Source organism: Castor canadensis, chromosome 9, assembly GCF_047511655.1.
Source record: "Castor canadensis chromosome 9, mCasCan1.hap1v2, whole genome shotgun sequence".
Classification (NCBI taxonomy): Eukaryota; Metazoa; Chordata; class Mammalia; order Rodentia; family Castoridae; genus Castor; species Castor canadensis.
The window spans coordinates 22,080,558-22,098,178 of NC_133394.1; positions in this window are offsets into that span (position 1 = coordinate 22,080,558).

Sequence of the window (17,621 nt, forward strand, 5' to 3'; positions counted from 1 at the left end):
TGCTACCAGGGACAGCACTGCAGAGCAGGATGGGTCTTCAGTGCCCAGCAGGGTGGATCCAAGCAGCCCTGAGCTTGCAACTGCAGCCACCCCCTAGTGCATCCCAGCCCTCACTCTTTACCTGCTCCCTAGAGAAGAAAGGCCTGGTGGGAGTCCAACCAGCCCTTGACAGTACTCAGAAGCTCCAAAGTAGCCCTGCTAAGTGTCAACACCTAAGAGACCTTAAAAGCAAGGGCACTGCCCAAACTGAGAAAACCTCACCTCCAGGGAGGGGATCAAGGGACAGATCTAGAAACTCAAGGAGGAAGAGGGGAGCAAGTCACAGAGGCTCCTCCCTTGACCCCCGTGACCTCCTCACTACACACTGCAGCACACCAGTGAGTGGGGAGCAGTGATCCTGAGCCTCAGTTTCCAGTGTCCCCACCCTTGCTCACACAGTTGCCTCCCCACCAGACAAAGCTACTGTCCCACCAAGCTTCAGACTGCTGTGTCCCTTGATGGAGACATAGCTCTGTGGGCTCTTGGCTTGGAGGCCCCTTCTCTTCTCCTCCTCTGTTCCCTCTGGCTTCCCATGTAGGGCACCCTGGTCCTAAAAGGGACCCAATCCCTGTCTCATTCTCACATGCCCACTGGGCTGTTCTAACAGTAGCAGGTGTGACCAGTGAAGGAGGTGCTCAGACCCCAGGATTCCCCCAGCCAAACTGTCTCTGTCACCAGGTAGGACTTACACCCTATCTAGTCATGTCTCTTTCCCACCTCACCTAGTCCCTGCACTAGGTTGGACAACCCCCTGTGGGATACAGGTTCCACCCACCTTGCCTCCCCAACCCCCATCTAGTATCTGCTGCAGTGAGGAAGATGCAGTCAGGCTGGGGCACTCACCCACCCTTGCCACTTCCATTCTAGGCTGTTTTCCTCCTCCAATGAGCCACTAATAGCAAGGAGCTCACCTCAGCCCCCCTGCTCCTCCCTACCCACTAAGGTTCTGGTTCCATTATTTTCTTTGTTCATACTCTACTTCTGGAAAGTTGGGGTTTTTGGTTAAATGTTTCATTCTTAGACATCTGTCATTTCTGCTACTGCCAGCACCAAATGTTGACCTCATTGCCTCCATTCTACCCACACCCACCACCCAAGTCCCAAGGAAGATGAAGCCCTGCACCTAGGATGCAGCTGCAGAGTGAGGGGAGGGGTCCATATTGACCATGAAGGGTGTAGGAGCCACCTGCTCCCCTTGCTCTGTTGGGGTGGGAAAAACAATTATTTGCCCCAGCATGGGGCTCTCCCTCTGGTTTCCTATTTGCAGTTACTTAAAAGAAATATCATTTTCTGAACAACAACAACAAAAAGATTAGTTGGATATAAGATGGCTGCCAGAGTGACCACCAGACAACCTCTAACTTCATATAGTCCCATCTGAATACTAGATGGCATCCTCCAGTATTATGACAGTTGACAATTGCCATGCTGATGCCCAAATTTTGGTGGGGCGGGGGGAGAATCTCTACCCATTTCAGAAAATACATGAATATTTCTTCCCTTTACTAGTCTATCCCTCTCCCTTATTTCTTTTACCCCATATCTATAACCTCCTGGCACCCAAGGGTTGAGAAGTGGATTTGTGAGTTTATCTCTCACTTTTTCTCTTCTTGGTCCAGAATAAACCTCTCCTTCACTGCTCAATTGGTGTTCCATCTTGCTTTTAGTTCCACAATTCCAAGATGGTAACAGGACTAGTTTGGGGGCAAAAACTGGTAACTATATGAGTACTAAAGGTAAAAAAAAGACCTCCTTTTTCCAGGCCTCTCTAGGCACACTGCTCAGTAAACACAAAGGCACAGAGTTATGTGAGAACCCTTATTACAGTAGGGTCGATACAGGTCATTAAGAACAATCACTGTGTTTATGTTGTATTTTAAGAGAAAATCTTAAAATGCCCATCTTGTTCCAAGGAACTCACCCTTCCTTTGGGGAAGAACAACTCTGACCCAGCGATGCTGGAGACAGGCAAGATCGTGGAGGACTCTGTACTATAAGTCTGAAGTCAGGAGAAAGTATTTCCCAAATTTTCCAAGTGCATTATGTGACTATTAGAAATGTACAATTTGTGAAACACATAACAAAATAGGGGGAAAATTCGGTTGGGAGGAAGAGAAATGTAAGTATTTTGAGTAGGGACTTATTTAAAGCTACATGGAGAAGTGGAAAGTACAGGAGTCACCCAGAAGGTGAATGGACACTTCTCGCTCTATTACTCACAACTCTGGTATCCCATTACAATCTGAGTCCTTTTACAGATTCTATCTAGAGTGGTAATTTCTTCCCATTGAGCTTGTAACTGTTCCTACATATTACCCGATCAGGAGCCCCAGAGGTTCTTGGTCTTATTGGAGAAAAAAATTCAAGGCCAGATGCAGAGGAGATTTTGGGAGAACAGGTTAGGTTTATTAGAGCAGTCAGTGTACTCTCAAGAAACAGAGAGTGCGCAGGCTTGAGAGGGAGCAGCAACCTTTAAGCCTCCCCCCACCCATCCCAGTACTAGGGTTTTAACTCAGGGCCTCATGCTTACTAGGTCTACCCCTTGAGCCACACCCCAAGCAGTTTTTGCTTTTGCTTTTGTTTTTGTTTTTAGATAGGGTCTCATGCTTTACCCAGTTTGGCCTCTAATCATGATCCCACTATTTCCACCTCCCAAGTAGATGGGATGACAGGTACACCACCACACTGGTCTTGTCCCAAGGGGCTTTAGAGTCCAGACTTTTATTGCAGTCAGGTCTGTGTATCATAAACTCCTCCCACACATTGAGCAGGGAGTTTTTGACCCTAGATAATCAAACAGAACTGTCATGGCACATGGGTGGGTGGAGACTTTGCTTAACCACAATGCTAATCACATGTTAATTGGCCCACAAGTCCTTCAGCAGTCAATATGGTTGCCAGGACTCTCCATTCTTTTTTTTTTTTTTCATTTTTCTTTTATTATTCATATGTGCATACAAGGCTTGGTTCATTTCTCCCCCCTGCCCCCACCCCCAGGACTCTCCATTCTTTTGTGGGCTGTGGGCCAACAGGATGCAGATGCAAGTCACAAGTTGTTCTGTCAACATTAATAGTTCAAAAATGTGGTCTTAACTGTCTCTAGGCTGTTCTTGGCTGCCTAACCTCTGTATCATACCCACTACTACAAACTCAGTGTATCAGTGCTTCTGCTGCCTTCTGGTTTTCAATACATCTTTCCTCTCTTCTTTTAGCTTCTGTTCCACCCTTCTGGGTCTCTGTCTCTTATTTAATATTGCCAAGGATTCTATTCAGTCACTACGCAACATTGATGGTCATGGTAAATAGTTGTCTAGCAAGGTCATTCCTGAGCTATTGGTGCCGCTCATACTCGTTAGGGTCAGGTACCTTCAGATCAAGTTGTGCTAATCAGTTTTTGCCAGGTTCCACAGCCATGGGTTCTCAGGTGTGATGATCTATTCATAAGGACCTACTTATAACCAACCTTCCTTTAAAGATGGCTGTCAGCCTAAGTTTAAATGAGAGAGTGATATCTGATTATCATTTTAGAGAACTAATTCTGCAACAGTACAGAGAATTAATTGGATGAAGAGATGTAAATTAGAGGACATAAAGTCTATTATGTATGAGATAAGTGAAGATCAGATGTAAGTCAGTGGCAGTGGAGATGGTGGTAGTGGTGGTAGGAATGGATGAATTTGAGGGGGGTAAGAAACAGGGGGTGAGTGTTTTATATAAAGTCCACCCAGGAAAACAGCAACCATTCTAGATACTGCCTGGTGTTGTGTGCGTGTGTGTGTGTGTGTGTGTGTGTGTGTGAAATACCCTGGTATTTCCTCTCCTTTTATCTTCTAATATCCTGTGAGGACTTCACATTGGCCATCAAGTCAGAAACCAACTGACAGAGCAGCCTGAGAGGTAGCCTTCTGCAAAAGGCAAAAAAATGTATCTGAGAGATATTAGATCAAGGTAGGTGCTGGACAGAGTGTGAGTAGCTGGTTGTATGGTGCATGGCGGCTAATTTAGGGGCTTTAGGAAAAGTAGGCTTTAGGTTGGGATATGAGTTGCCCAGAGTGTCATAGTTAGAAACATAGAGATCATGGGAAATTGGAGTCTCACCTAGTTCAGGAATTCAGGGTTGGGAATATATTTGGGAGTATTTATAATAGGTGGTTGAAGCCAGAGATGTGAATTAGACCATCCTAGGGGAGTTTATGAAGGTTTTTCGTTTGAGTTTTTTTTTGTTTTTGGTTGGTTGGTTGGTTGGTTGGTTTTTGGTTTTGGTTTTGTTTTGTTTTCTGTTACTAAGGTTTAAACTCAGGGCCCTGTACTTTTGTGCTTGCTATGCAGGTGCTCTACTACTGGACCCAGGCCCCCAGCTGAAGATTTCTTTTAAGATAAGGATGTGTAAACTTGGGTCACAAACAAGGGAAAGGATGGACGATCAGGAATAGTTCCAGGAGAAGACTGAGAACAATGGTATAAAAGGTTAGAATAGACCAGGAAAGACTGTGTGAGGAAGACGAGGAGGAGTGGGTTTTAGATGGTAAGAGTCTGTGTGGCATCAAGATATACATGTATCATCTAATGAACAGCGCTCACACTGGACTTGACAAATGAGGAGACTGAGTCACCTTGACTAATAAGCACTCCTCTAAAGCTAGGTATGGAGGCATTAGAAGGTTGAGGGGAAAAGGCAGATTGAAATACAAATAGAAAACAAGCATGGACCTCTGTTTGTAGTAATTTGGTGGGAGAAGAAAGGAAAAAGATAAAGCCTGAAGAGTCATAAAACAAAGAAGAATATCTGACATCTTTTCATGCCTGCATGATTTGGAACAAAATGTACTGTGACCTGCATCATTCAAGTACAAGACATAAATCAGGGACTAGGGCTGTGGCTCAGTGGGAGAGCACATGCTTAGCATGCATAAGGTCCTGGGTTCAATCCCTGGCACACACACATGCACACACAGCATAAATCACAAGTTAATCTTCATAATTCTTTTATCAGGGGCAAACATTCTGTCATATTTTCAAAACTCTATTAGCCAAGGTTCAGTCAAATCAGTGAACATTCCCATTTTTACTAGTTTCTTTATAAAAGAACACATGTTCAGATTCACATTCTAATAGGGTCAGAGGAGTTGGGAGAGGTAGAAATAAAAACCATGCTGCACGGGACTCTGGACTCTCATTCAAATAACTTACTGAGGGAAGTCCCTTACATTTCTTCACTGTCACAGAGAATGGAGCAGATAAGTCAAGATAGTGCAAGACTCACATTCAAATTCATCTGAAACTTTCTGAACAGCACAATCTCATAAATGTTCATATTCTCTACAATTAAATATTGATAGTTTCTACAATTAAAACACTCATGGAAAAATATGATGGCAGATCATCATGCATCATGAAATCCAAGTGACTAATATGTTCAATGACTGGACAAAGTCATCGTTTCTTATTCCTTTGTCCTATCCTGATCAATACATGTAAAATCTGAGGCCACTTTCATCTAATACTTAACCAAACCACCTTTCCTTTGAAGAGGAATGCATTAGTATCCCTGACAAAACCTTGTTTATGTTGAACCAAACAATAATCCCAAATTCCAAAATTTATCAGATAAGCAACTCTTTTCTGCCAAGTGTGGCTTACCCTATAGCTGCCCCAGAGGATCTACTGAGGCAGAAGGACAAGAGTTTTTTTAGGCTCTACATTGGGCCAAACACCTAACATGACAAGGTATCTCAGTGTTGGAAACCAAAAAGATAGCAGTTGCTACTTGCTCAGTCAACACCGGACTTCCACCGACTCTCTTCTCCACATACACACATCGCTCTCCACTTGGCCTCAGGAATCTCACTCACAAATGGCTGCCAGAGAGTTTAGCAATGCAAGTTCTTTCCATACCACACCCAATTTTTCTAGTTGGAGGCTTAAGAAGACAATAAACTTTGTAACGATTATTTGTAAAAACAAGAAGGGATTTAAGACAGAAGACAATATGGGAGGACGATCAGAAAGCAAGGATTTGCTGCCAGTCGGTCCCTCAGTATGTCTGAGGGTCTAGTTCCTCTGTTGAGTGATGCCTGGGTCAGGGCTGCTCTGACGACTGCTGCTACTGCCGCGAGAGCATTTCTTTCAAGAGCCCAGACACGTTTCCCTACTTTGCTGACATTCATTCCCCCCACTATTCCAGAACCATATGATGTGGGCATCTCTTCTCAAAAGAGATTTTTTTTTTTCTGGTGCTAGGGATCAAACCCAGGGCATTGTGCATGCTCACATATGTCTACCACTGAACTACACCCCTACCCCTTCAAAAGGGACTCTTGAGAAATGCTCTTTTTGCATTTATTCTCTGCACATCTCAGCTATAGGATTTCTGGGCTTCTGAGGTAGAGAAACAAAGACTTTCTTTTAGAGCACTGATCCTCAAAATGTGTGGGGGTTTTTTGTAGTTTTTTTTTTTGTGTGTGTGTGTGTGGTACTGGAGTTTGAATTCAGTGCCTACACCTTTAGCCACTCCACCAGCCCTTTTCGTGGTGGGTTTTTTTTTAAGATAGGGTCTTCTTAACTATGGGCCTGGGCTGGCTTTGAACCGTGATCCTCCTGATCTCTGCCTTCTGAGTAGCTAGGATTACAGGTGTGAGCCATTAGCGCCCAGCTGAAAATATACTTCTTTATGTAGTTTTCAAACTCAAACTTACCACCTAAAAGTAGGTGCATTGTTTTGGTTCACACTGGAAAGTGGGAGTAAATGGAGTAGATTACTTGAACAGTCTTTTGTCCCTTTTAATTAAAGTGGCAGAAATAAAAGTTGAAATCACTATTCTATGTGACTGTAGCTTGAGTGGGAGTGAACCAAAGAACTGTAATCCTGGCTTTGCATGACACTTTAGAAGTTTATCCTCTTCCACTGTAATTAATTAAATACAATTTGTAAACTTGGTGAGTTCCTCTTTATGTCTCACTATTGTTATTTTATTTTTACTAAGAGTAAGATGAGTCACCTTTCATTCTTAGAACTTGATCTCTATTTTTTTCCGTATAAGAGAAAACCTCATGTGCTCATTTTCTCATCATGTCAAGCCTCAGATGATTCAGTTCTCAAGGGCTATAACCTGTCCATCTGGACTTTTCCAGGCAAGGTGAACAGATGTATATGCAAAGCAAACACTGGGTAAGAGATCAGAACATGAAAGTTTAAAGCCTAATAAACATGCTGAAACTGTGGAATGTTACCATGACCTTAACAATCTGATTGACAATCACTTGAGTGGAACAGCGGTGCCATCTTGTATTTTCAGTGACCAACTCTGAACATCATTCCTCATAGCAGAGGACAGAATCACAAGCATGTCGGTCAGCTTTCTGTTATTGTAAGAAATACCTGAGATAATCAACTTACAGAGAGAAAAGGTTTATTTTGTCTTGCAGTTTTGGAGGTTTCAGTCCACCCATGACCAATTGGCCCCATTGCTTTGGGCCTATGGTGACACATAGGATGGAGCATGTGGCAGAACAAAGCAATTCACCTCATGATGTAGAAGTGAAAGAGAGAGGGAGGAAGAGGCCAGGGTCCTACTATCTCCTTCAAGGGCACCCCAATAACCTAAACCTCCTACTAGGCCCCACCTTCCACCTCCCAAAAGCACCAACCTGGGGACAAGGGCTTTAACACATGGGCCTTTAGGGCACATTCCAGATCCAGACTTGCAACAGGTTTCTTGGGGAGTCATAGCTGCCCAGGAGTGGGGGAGAATCTTTGAGTCATGAAAACTCCTGAACTCTAGTACAGCCTTACCAGTCAGAAGTGGGTAGCCATAGCAACACTACTGGTCAGAGATGGCAGCACGCTCAGAGCCCCCACAGGGTGGGGCTGGAGAGACAGAGACAGAAGCCACTCCAACCTCCTCACTTGATAAGCAAGTTAGAAACTGAGAATAATTTCGATGGCCAAGGAGATTTTGTGATAGAACCTGGATGAAGATTGGATTTTCCTGGTCCTATTCTCTACCCTGCTCGGAGGGTTGCATAATGATGAACTGTTTGCAAGCTTGCCAGCTGGTAAGGGTATTCTCCCACATTGGAACCATTATTTGTTTCTTTGAAGGAAAACTTTGATGCCAAAGTTACTGTCCCATAGAGGCAGCTTGGGCAGATTCTTAGAAAGATAGAAAAGGCAACTTGAATCCTTCTGGCCCCATCTTTAAAATTGCTTGGTTCTTTCTCTAGCCGGATCCAAAGAACTTTTACTAACAGATGTGCTCCTGAGCACAGATTTTTTTCCTGGAAGAGACCTGGTGGAGTCGGGGAAATTTACAAAGAACTCGGAATCCATGGGGCTGGCTTCTCAGCCACTCCACACATGTACTTGCAGGGGTAGGGCATTAATGTTCCCTGGCAGAGCAAGGCAGCCAGCTTATTCCCATGGCAGAGATTCAGATTCTGCTGCATTCTTCTCATCCAACTCACATGTATTGAGTGTCCACAATGTGCTAGGTATTGAACTTGGCAGTGGGGTTACAGAGGTGAAAGACAAAAAATTTCTATTCTCAAGAAAATATATGTTGCTACCATGGTATTATAACTACCAGAGTTGAAGGTGGTATTAGAAAATATCTACATTGTAAGCTGGGTGTGGTGACACATGATGCAGTCCTGGAGGCTCTGGCAGGCTGAGGCAGGAGGATTGACAGTTCCAGATCATCCTGGGCTCCACAGTGAGACCGCTCTCAAAAAACAGAAACATGATTATTTTAATTCTGGCTAAAAAACAAAGTTTATTATTTAAGCGTTTATTATTAAAGTGCTTTAACAAACCTGATACTTTAATAACTATCAATCTGTAATATTCAGAAAGGGCTCGAGATGCAGCTCAGTGATAGAGTGCTTGCCTAGCGTGTGCAAGGAGGCCCTGGGTTTGATCCCTAACACTGAAAAAAAAAAATGTACCAAAGAAACCGAACCTATAAATATTGTGATTTAGTTTTTTCATACAGTCATATTAAACAATATAGTAACTGATACTCTCATTTTATAGTCAAGAAAATTGAAGCATAATGTTGTAAATGTCTCATTCAAGATCCTGCAGTCCACACTATAACATTAGGATCCAGACCTAGGTATTTTACTCCAAATGCTGTACTATGTCACACGGCCCTAACGGTGGCCAATCCAGTAAAGAAAGTCATTAATTTCTTTCCAAGATCATGTTGCTATATTTACCCAGTGGTAAATAGGTTTGTTTATATAGTCTTTACCTGTGATCTTTGGCTATAGGGTTTAGAAGTTCAATATGACATGAAGGTTCTTAAGATCTTTAATCCTTACCCAGGGTAATAGCAAGAGCAGGCCGTCCAGCCCCTGGAGTGAAAATTAAAGCAGACACACTGATGGCTGCTCTTAGTTTGGTTAATATGTCCATCATGGGCTGAATGTTTATGTCTCCTCCCCGCAATCACATGTTCAATACCTAACTCCCAATGCCAAGGTAAAAGGTGGGGTCAATGTGTTCTCTAAAAACTCCCAGCAATATGGTGAAAATATTATGTACTCAGTATGAAAATGGGAAAATAATGAAACTATTCTAAAAATGGAGGGAGGAGAGATAAAGGAGACCAATGGAGGGGGTGAATTTAACTATGATATATTGTAAGCACTTTGTAAATGCTATATTGTACCCCCAGTGCAACAATAATTTGATAATAAAAATTTTTTAAAAAACCACCAAACCAAAATAAATAAATCAATCCCAGTAGTGGCCAGACTGACTTGTCTTACAGTGACCTTGTTTTAAAGCAATGACTTTATGAAGAAAAAGGCCTAGTGACAGGGAAGTGTTTATGTCAAAGCTCAGTGACAGGAAAAATTGTCTGGAAGCTGTCAGGGAAAGCACAGAGAGAAAAGGGAAGGATGGCTTTGCCTTGTATTTTTAAAATTATCTATATTTCTATATCTCTGTCTGTATCTGTATTTCTATCTCTATCGCTACATCTATCTCTATATCTATATGTTGTGGATGGAACCCAGGGTCACCTGTGTGCTAAGCACATGCTATGCAACTGAGTTATACCCACAACTCCAAGGCCTGTATTATAAACACCTCTTTCCCTAAAATCAGAATCTACAAAATGTAAAGAACTGTTATAATTAGAAACCATATTGATGACTCTGGGGTTTTACATCATTCAAGATTCCACCTAATAAAACAGGACCTCTGTCTGGGGGCTGGTACCAATGGGAGGGGGACGATATAAGGGTGTAAGACGGCAAACATGGTAGAAATATTATGTACTCATGTATGAAAATGGAAAAATGAGATCTGCTGAAACTATTCTAAGAACAGTTTCCTGGGAGGGGATAAAGGAGAACGATGGAGGGGATGAATTTAACTATGATATATTGTCAGAACTTTTGTAAATATCACAATGTAGCCCCAGTACAACAATAATATAATCTTAAAAATTTTTTAAAAGATTCCACCTGAGAGGAAGATTCAATTTGTGTGTGTATTTGTATGTGTGTGTGTGTGAGCACACAGGAGTGCTCATGTGTGCACTCAGGGTTTATTCTAAATACTTGGAAATAACAATTCATGTATAATAATATGACAATATATAGCCAATTAAAAATTTTAACACCAATCCCCTATCTCCCAACATGCTTTATAAATGAAAGTTGCCTTCCAAGGTACATGTTTTCCCTGTTGCCTCCATCAAATGGACTGCTTTATTATCAGCCTTCATTAGTTAGACTTTTCATTCCTGCAATGAAATATCTGACATAAACAACACAAGAGAGGCAGGATTTATTTTGGCTCACAGTTTCAGAGGTTTCAGTCCATGGATGCTGCATCCATGCTTTGGGCTGAGGAGAGGCAGAATATAACAGCAGCACAGCACGTGACAGTGCCACGATCTCATGTCGGCCAGGAAGTAGAGTGACAGAGAAGAAGGGGTGGGGGACATGATACATCCTTCAAAGGCATACTCCTTGTGACCTACTTCTCCAATCAGACTCCACCATCTAGTGTTTCCATCACCTCCCAATAATACAGTCAAGTTATGAACCCATCAATGAATTAATCCATTCATGAAGTCAGAGCCCTCGTGATCCAGCCGCTTCACAAAAGGCCCACCTCTGAACACTGTTTGCGTAGGGATGAAGCCTTCAACATATGAGCCTTTTCGGGGACACACCTTATATCCAAACCCTAACACAGCCAGTTATAATTTCCCCTTTGTTCTGATTTCTTGCACTATTACTTGACATAAGAGTGGACCTCCATCAGAATCACTCAGGAAACTTCACAAAATTTGCTGGGTTGCCAGCAACAATCTACACACAATGGAGTAGAGTTTACTAACTGGCTAGCCCAACATCTTTGTCCCTTTCCTCTTTAGTAACATAATCTTGATTTAGTTGGGATTAGCAATACATCTATTGAAATACTACATTTCCTGGTCTTCTTTCTCATGTATAGTTCTGACCAATGAAATAAAGGCAGATGTCTGTAGCAATTACAGGGAGGCACCTGGAAAGAGAAGGGGCAGGTGTTTTCTTTTTCCATGTCACTTGTACTATTATTGACAACTATTTAGGACAATTATTGGGCACAAAGGAAGTTTGGAACAATTCCCATGGCCTACCAAAATCTATAAATAATTTTATAATTATTTCTGGAAGGCAGATTAGCAACAAGGATTGTATAAATTATCCCTTTGCTTGTATGCTCCAGGATTCAGTGCCATTACAAGTAGTAGGAAGACTCATCTAAGCCTACAGAATGAATGACCTGGTAAGAGATGCATTCTGTCCTACACCTAGTTTTCCTCCATTTAGCTCCCAGAGAAAATGTTTCTTCATTGTGAGTAGTCTTGACAATACTTGGATGAGGTTTTTTTCTATTGCTTTGTAAATTCTAAGTATATTACTGAACTGGAACATAATAAGCAGCAGCCTTGCAGTGAAAATATAGTTTCTTAAGTGTGGTAGCTAGTCTACCTCTGGAGTTTCTTCTAGAGTTTGCTCCCAGCACAGTATGGATCCAGTAGAACCTACCATGTCCTTCAGTATCATTAGCCTTGTGGGAGTTAAAATAAAATCCAGTCCTATACACAAAGCAATTAAATGTTCACATATTGCTTTTATGATATATATATATATATATGCATACATAAATATCTGTAGACAAACATACACACAGGAACATACATTCTGTATAAACAAACTAAACCTCCATTTTCCCAACATTACTTATCTTCCAACAATATGGCAACTAGTAACTGTGGTAACTGTGCTGATGAATATAACAGGTACTTGAATGAAAGTTGTGTGTGATGCTTAGAAGTTAAGCATGAGGCATGTTAATGATCTATGGGATTCTCACTAAAATGTTTTAGATATAACCTACCTGCCTGCCTCAGGACAATGATTATTCAACAGTTCTAACACAGTGTAAAAAAATCAGGTGTTTTCCCTGTATTTTCAGATTCACTGTAGTATGAGGCCAATCATCTCAAGTCTTCCCTTTTGTTCTGTGAGTACTTACTGAGGACTAGAGGGTGAGTTTCTGTCATTTGTATTATAGAGCAATGATGGAAGATAAAGTGATTACCCTGTGTGTCCTATGTTTGTCAGGTCAGTGTGTTGGGGCCAGGATTGCAAGCCCAAATCCATGGCCAGCTTGCATCCCATGGTCTCTATCATACCTGCTGCCTGGTCTTCCAGAACACCTTAGTTATATGACTGGAAAAGAGGAATCAAAGAAAGAATAACAGAAGATGCTTATTGGAGCCAGGTTCTATTTATAGTCCATTTACTTCTGGTAAACTTCCTCCAAAGAGGTGGAGTCATGAGGGAGAGGGAAGCCTGTAGTCTGTCCCTACAGGCTGGTTTGTACCACTAACAATAAAAGATAAAGTAGACTTACTAATTGAGTAAGTCTATAAATTTGAGAATAATCATACTTGAGGGATAAAGTTGAGGGGTAGTCTTCATTTGCACATAGAATCTGTATATTTCCATAGTATCAAGAAAAGTGGTTTTTCTGTATCTGTATTTGCTTAATGATTTGAGTCTGGGGTTTCTGGTTCCTTCTAAGATTGGTTACTTTGCACCAGCTGCAGGCACTTTCTTGACAATATCATAATAATAAGACATACTCAAAAGGATCTACAAAAATACTATCATTAAAAATATGAAAAAGCCAGGCACTAGTGGCTCATACCTGTAATCCTAGCTACTTGGAAGGCAGAGATCAGGGGAATTGCAGTTCAAAATCAGCTCAGGCAAATAGTTCTCAAGACCCTATCTTGAAAATATCCAATGCATGCCCACCCACCAAAAAAAAAAAAGGTCTGGTAGAGTGATTCAAATGGTAGAGCACTCACGTAGCAAGCATGAGGCCTTGAGTTCAAACCTCAGTACCCCCTACCCCCAAAAAAGGAAGAAAGAAAACAAAAATCTTGAGAAAAGTGAAACTGTTTGGGGTAGGGATAGGGTGACATAGCAGCACAGATGGGTCAGAGTGGCCATGATCGTGGGAAATCTTGGGAAGAGCTTGTGTGATATAGTTTCATTTCCTCAAATTCTACTGGCTAGAATAGGGCTTTGATACTGTGAAATTAAAATGTGCTCAGCAGCCAGGGCATTGCATGGGAGGGTTCCATCAGGTCCTGCTAGCTATGGTAAGACCACTCTCACCACACAGGCAGGGCCTGGAGCTGTTCCTTCTTCCCACCACCCAGTGAGCACCAAGGGTATGAAACTAAAACATAAGACAACTGTCTGGTCTGTGGCCAGTAGCCAACTCCTTAAATCTACCAAGAAGAGTACCTGTCCTCTGCATCCAGTTCAAACTGCTAATGAAGACTGGATGTGACCGTGAGCTCCCAGGAACATTGGACAGCCAAGGAGCACAGCAGCTACAAGAGAACTGAATGAGCTGGGGTATGAAGTTAAATTTATGAAATATCTTACACATTTAAAATAAGCATAATAAGGGTTGGGGATGTAGCTCAGTATAGAAGACTTGCTTGGCATGTGTGAGGCCCTGAGTTCCATCTCCAGCACTGAAAATAAATAAATAAATAAACAAACAAATGAAGAACTGGAAAAGCAGAATTTGAATTTTTGTCCCCACAAAAACTGTTGTCTAAATATGATAGAGCAAGAAAGATGGTGTCAGACATCCATGAAAAGACTGTTGGTGGAAATATTCAATGAAAAATAAATCTAGGCAATGATATGGGAAGAATAGATGAGTAAATGACTAATTATAACAGTTTATTAAGAAAATGTGCTTGTGTGAGATAATCCAAAACTAAAACCCCACGTCACAGCAACAAAGCAGCTGTGTGTGGTTTGGCTGGGGTAGCAGGTAAAGGAAAGGAGGCGCCAAGAGGGTTCTAAGGTCCTGTCTTAGATAGGACACACAAACACTGACATGAAGATGGAGGCTTGGGGAGGTCAAATAGCTTGTTTTCAAAGTTACACTGCCAGCATTTGAACAGACTCATGCCAAAGTCCATTTATTTCCATTTCCTCCTTGTCACTCTGATTGGAAAAGTGTTTTGAAGTACAGTTCGTTAGACTTGCTAGCGTGCTTAGAAACCAGCAAGTGCTAGACAAATACTTGCAGGACAGTGTTGCACACGCCCTTGGATCAGTCTTCCAGAGATGCCTGGGAATAGTGAAGGGAAAGAGGCCTCTATTGTGACAGTTGAAATGGGGCAAGAGATTAAAGGGAAGGCTGAGCCACTGGTGGGTACACCTTTAATCCTGCCTACTCAGGAGGCAGAGATCAGGAGGACTGCGATTTGAATCCAGTTCTGGCAAACAGTTCGAGAGACCCTATCTTCCTGAAAAAAACCCTTCACACAAAAGGGCTGGTGAAGTGGCTCAAGGTATAGGACCTGAGTTCAAAAACCAGTGCTGCTAAAACAAACAAACAAAAAAAAAGGAAGGGTGTAAAATTACCTTCAGGAATTTAAGCTTCACCATAATTTCAATCAATGTATATGAGCAAGTGCAGCAGAAGTTGTAGAAAACCTAATTTCAGAGTCATGTGTCCGTCAGTTTCAAAATACTTCAGCTATAACTTCTTTAACCCTGGATACTATGAGTTTACTCATTCACAGTTTGAAAGTAAGCATTCTAATTCTATAGAAGGTGTTAGAGGTGATGTCTGTGTACTATCAGTTTGGGAGATCATATAGGAATTAAACCTTTGCTCATTAGGTCACTTCAGGCATTAAAATTGGAGAGGGAACTGTCTTCTCTAATTTTTCATCTCTTATTTATTCATTTGTTTGACAGATAGTTATTGAGGGTATTGTGGAAGGCACTAGAGATAAATCCATGAATAAAATAGGCAAGATCTCTGCTCTCTTGGACCCTGTATTTCAGTAGGGCTGACAGATAATAACAAGATAACAAAATACAGTTAACAGTGAGAAGCACTTTGGAGAAAAATGACGCAGAGATGCACAGAGCTTGTATGTGCAAGGTGGAAGGACATAACTAACAAAACACAACCATAGAGAAAATGAAATTTGAATGAAGCCTTAAAAAGGGTGACCAGCCCCCTTGACTATGTGGAAACACGTTCTAGGATCATGGAATAGCAAGAGAAAGGGCCCTAGAGATAGGGGTGTAGCTCTGTGCCAGATTAAGTGCTAGCATGCATAAGACTCTGGTTTCAGTCTCCAACACACACACACACACACACACACACACACACACACACAGCTAATGGCTGGTCCAGGACAAAAGCATGAGACCCTGCCTGAAAATAACTAAAGCATTAAAAGGGCTAGAGGCACAGCCCAAGAGGCATCAAACCTGCCTAGTAAGCATGAGGCCCCGAGTTCAAACCCCAGAACAGTCAAACAAATAAAGTCAGGAAGTCTGTTTAGTTAGGATAATGTGAAGATAGGCATTTTGGTCTATCTTGCTCACCATAAATCTCCACCTCACAACCAGCATCACATGTGCACATAAAATCAACCAGCCAATGGGCAAAGGGAGAATGGCACTAGGACCGGAGTCAGAGGATTCTAACTTTATGATGTGGGTACATGTATATACTTTTTTAATTAAAAAAATGAAGGAAAATGTGACCATATGTTAAGAGGAGACAGTTCTGGGCTGTGTGAAGGCACATTATATTTTGCTTTTTAAATTCCTACAATGATAGCTAACAAACAATTCAAGAGACAATACTGAAAAGCTCACATCCCGCCAATGAGGTGGCTAGTGCAGGGCTGAGGTGGCTAGTGCAGGGCTGAGTACTGCCATGTCTTCCTCACATCTGTCAGAGTTGCAACAGCCACTTTCCAGCTGCGGAAATTAAAGCTCAGGCAGGTTATGGGCGTTGACCAGGACTATGCAGAACTAGGAAAGAGAATGCCTTGCTAGTGGGTTCTCTACAGGTCTTCTTTTTTTCCTGATGCTGGGGATTGAATTCAGCCTCCTGCATGCTGTTCTGATGAGTTTTCTGACTCTAATTCCAGAGTTTGTGTGCTTTTCATAAAACCCTATTTACAGCTTATCACACATACAAGAGAACGGACTTTTCTGCATAAAAGTCATAAAGTAGATTAAATCATTTGTTACATTTAGTAAATAAGTAGAAATAAAAAATCTAGCTGTGTAAAATTTTAATATATTTGTTCTTGCCAGGTACCAGTGGCTCATGCCTGTAATCCTAGCTACTCAGGAGGCAGAGATCAGGAGGATGGAGGTTCAAAGTCAGCCTGGGAAAATAGTTGGCAAGACCCCGTCTCTAAAATACCCATCACAAAAAAGGCTGGCAGAGTGGCTCAGGGTGAAGGCCCTGAGTTCAAGCCCCAGTACCGCCAAAAAAAATTGTTCTTAAAATTATTTTTTGGCAGTACTGGGATTTGAACTCAGAGCCTTGTGCTTGGTAGGCAGGCACCCTAACACTGGAGCTAAGCTCCAGCAATACTTGCTCTTACAGCAATCATTCTGAATTTATGTCTTATAGTAATTCCAGTGACTACTCCCCGTCTTGACTATTAAAGCCCCAAGCGATTGGCCTGCACCCTGCTTACCCAACGCCTCACCATCTAAGCACATACTACAGACTTACTGCAGCTCATACTTAGTCACACTACTACAGGGCTGAACCACAAAGGAAGTTCTCGTTCAGTGTGGATAGCCTGCCCCATATGTACAAGGCCACCGGGACCTGAGGAAAATCAGAATTACAGATTATAGGTGTTTTTGACAGTTTACATTTAAATAAATTTTTCTGATGGAACAAGATTTTCTTTTGTTGCAAGGGCTTACTAATTCAATGGTGTTAAGATCTGAGTTGATTGGAACTGCATCTTGTTTATTAAGAATGAGAATTGGAATGGAATAAGTAAAAGCAGGCAAAATATAAAATGACAGGATTTCAGCAATGCCCTCAAGACTGTGAATACAAGCTAATAGATGCAAATTAAAACAGATACAATGATCTATTAGAAACATCTGATGCTTTAAAACACCAATTGAAAATGGCACCCTTCTTTGCTTTTAAGAGTCCCATAGACTCTGTTTATGTCCCAATTTGAGAAAATGCA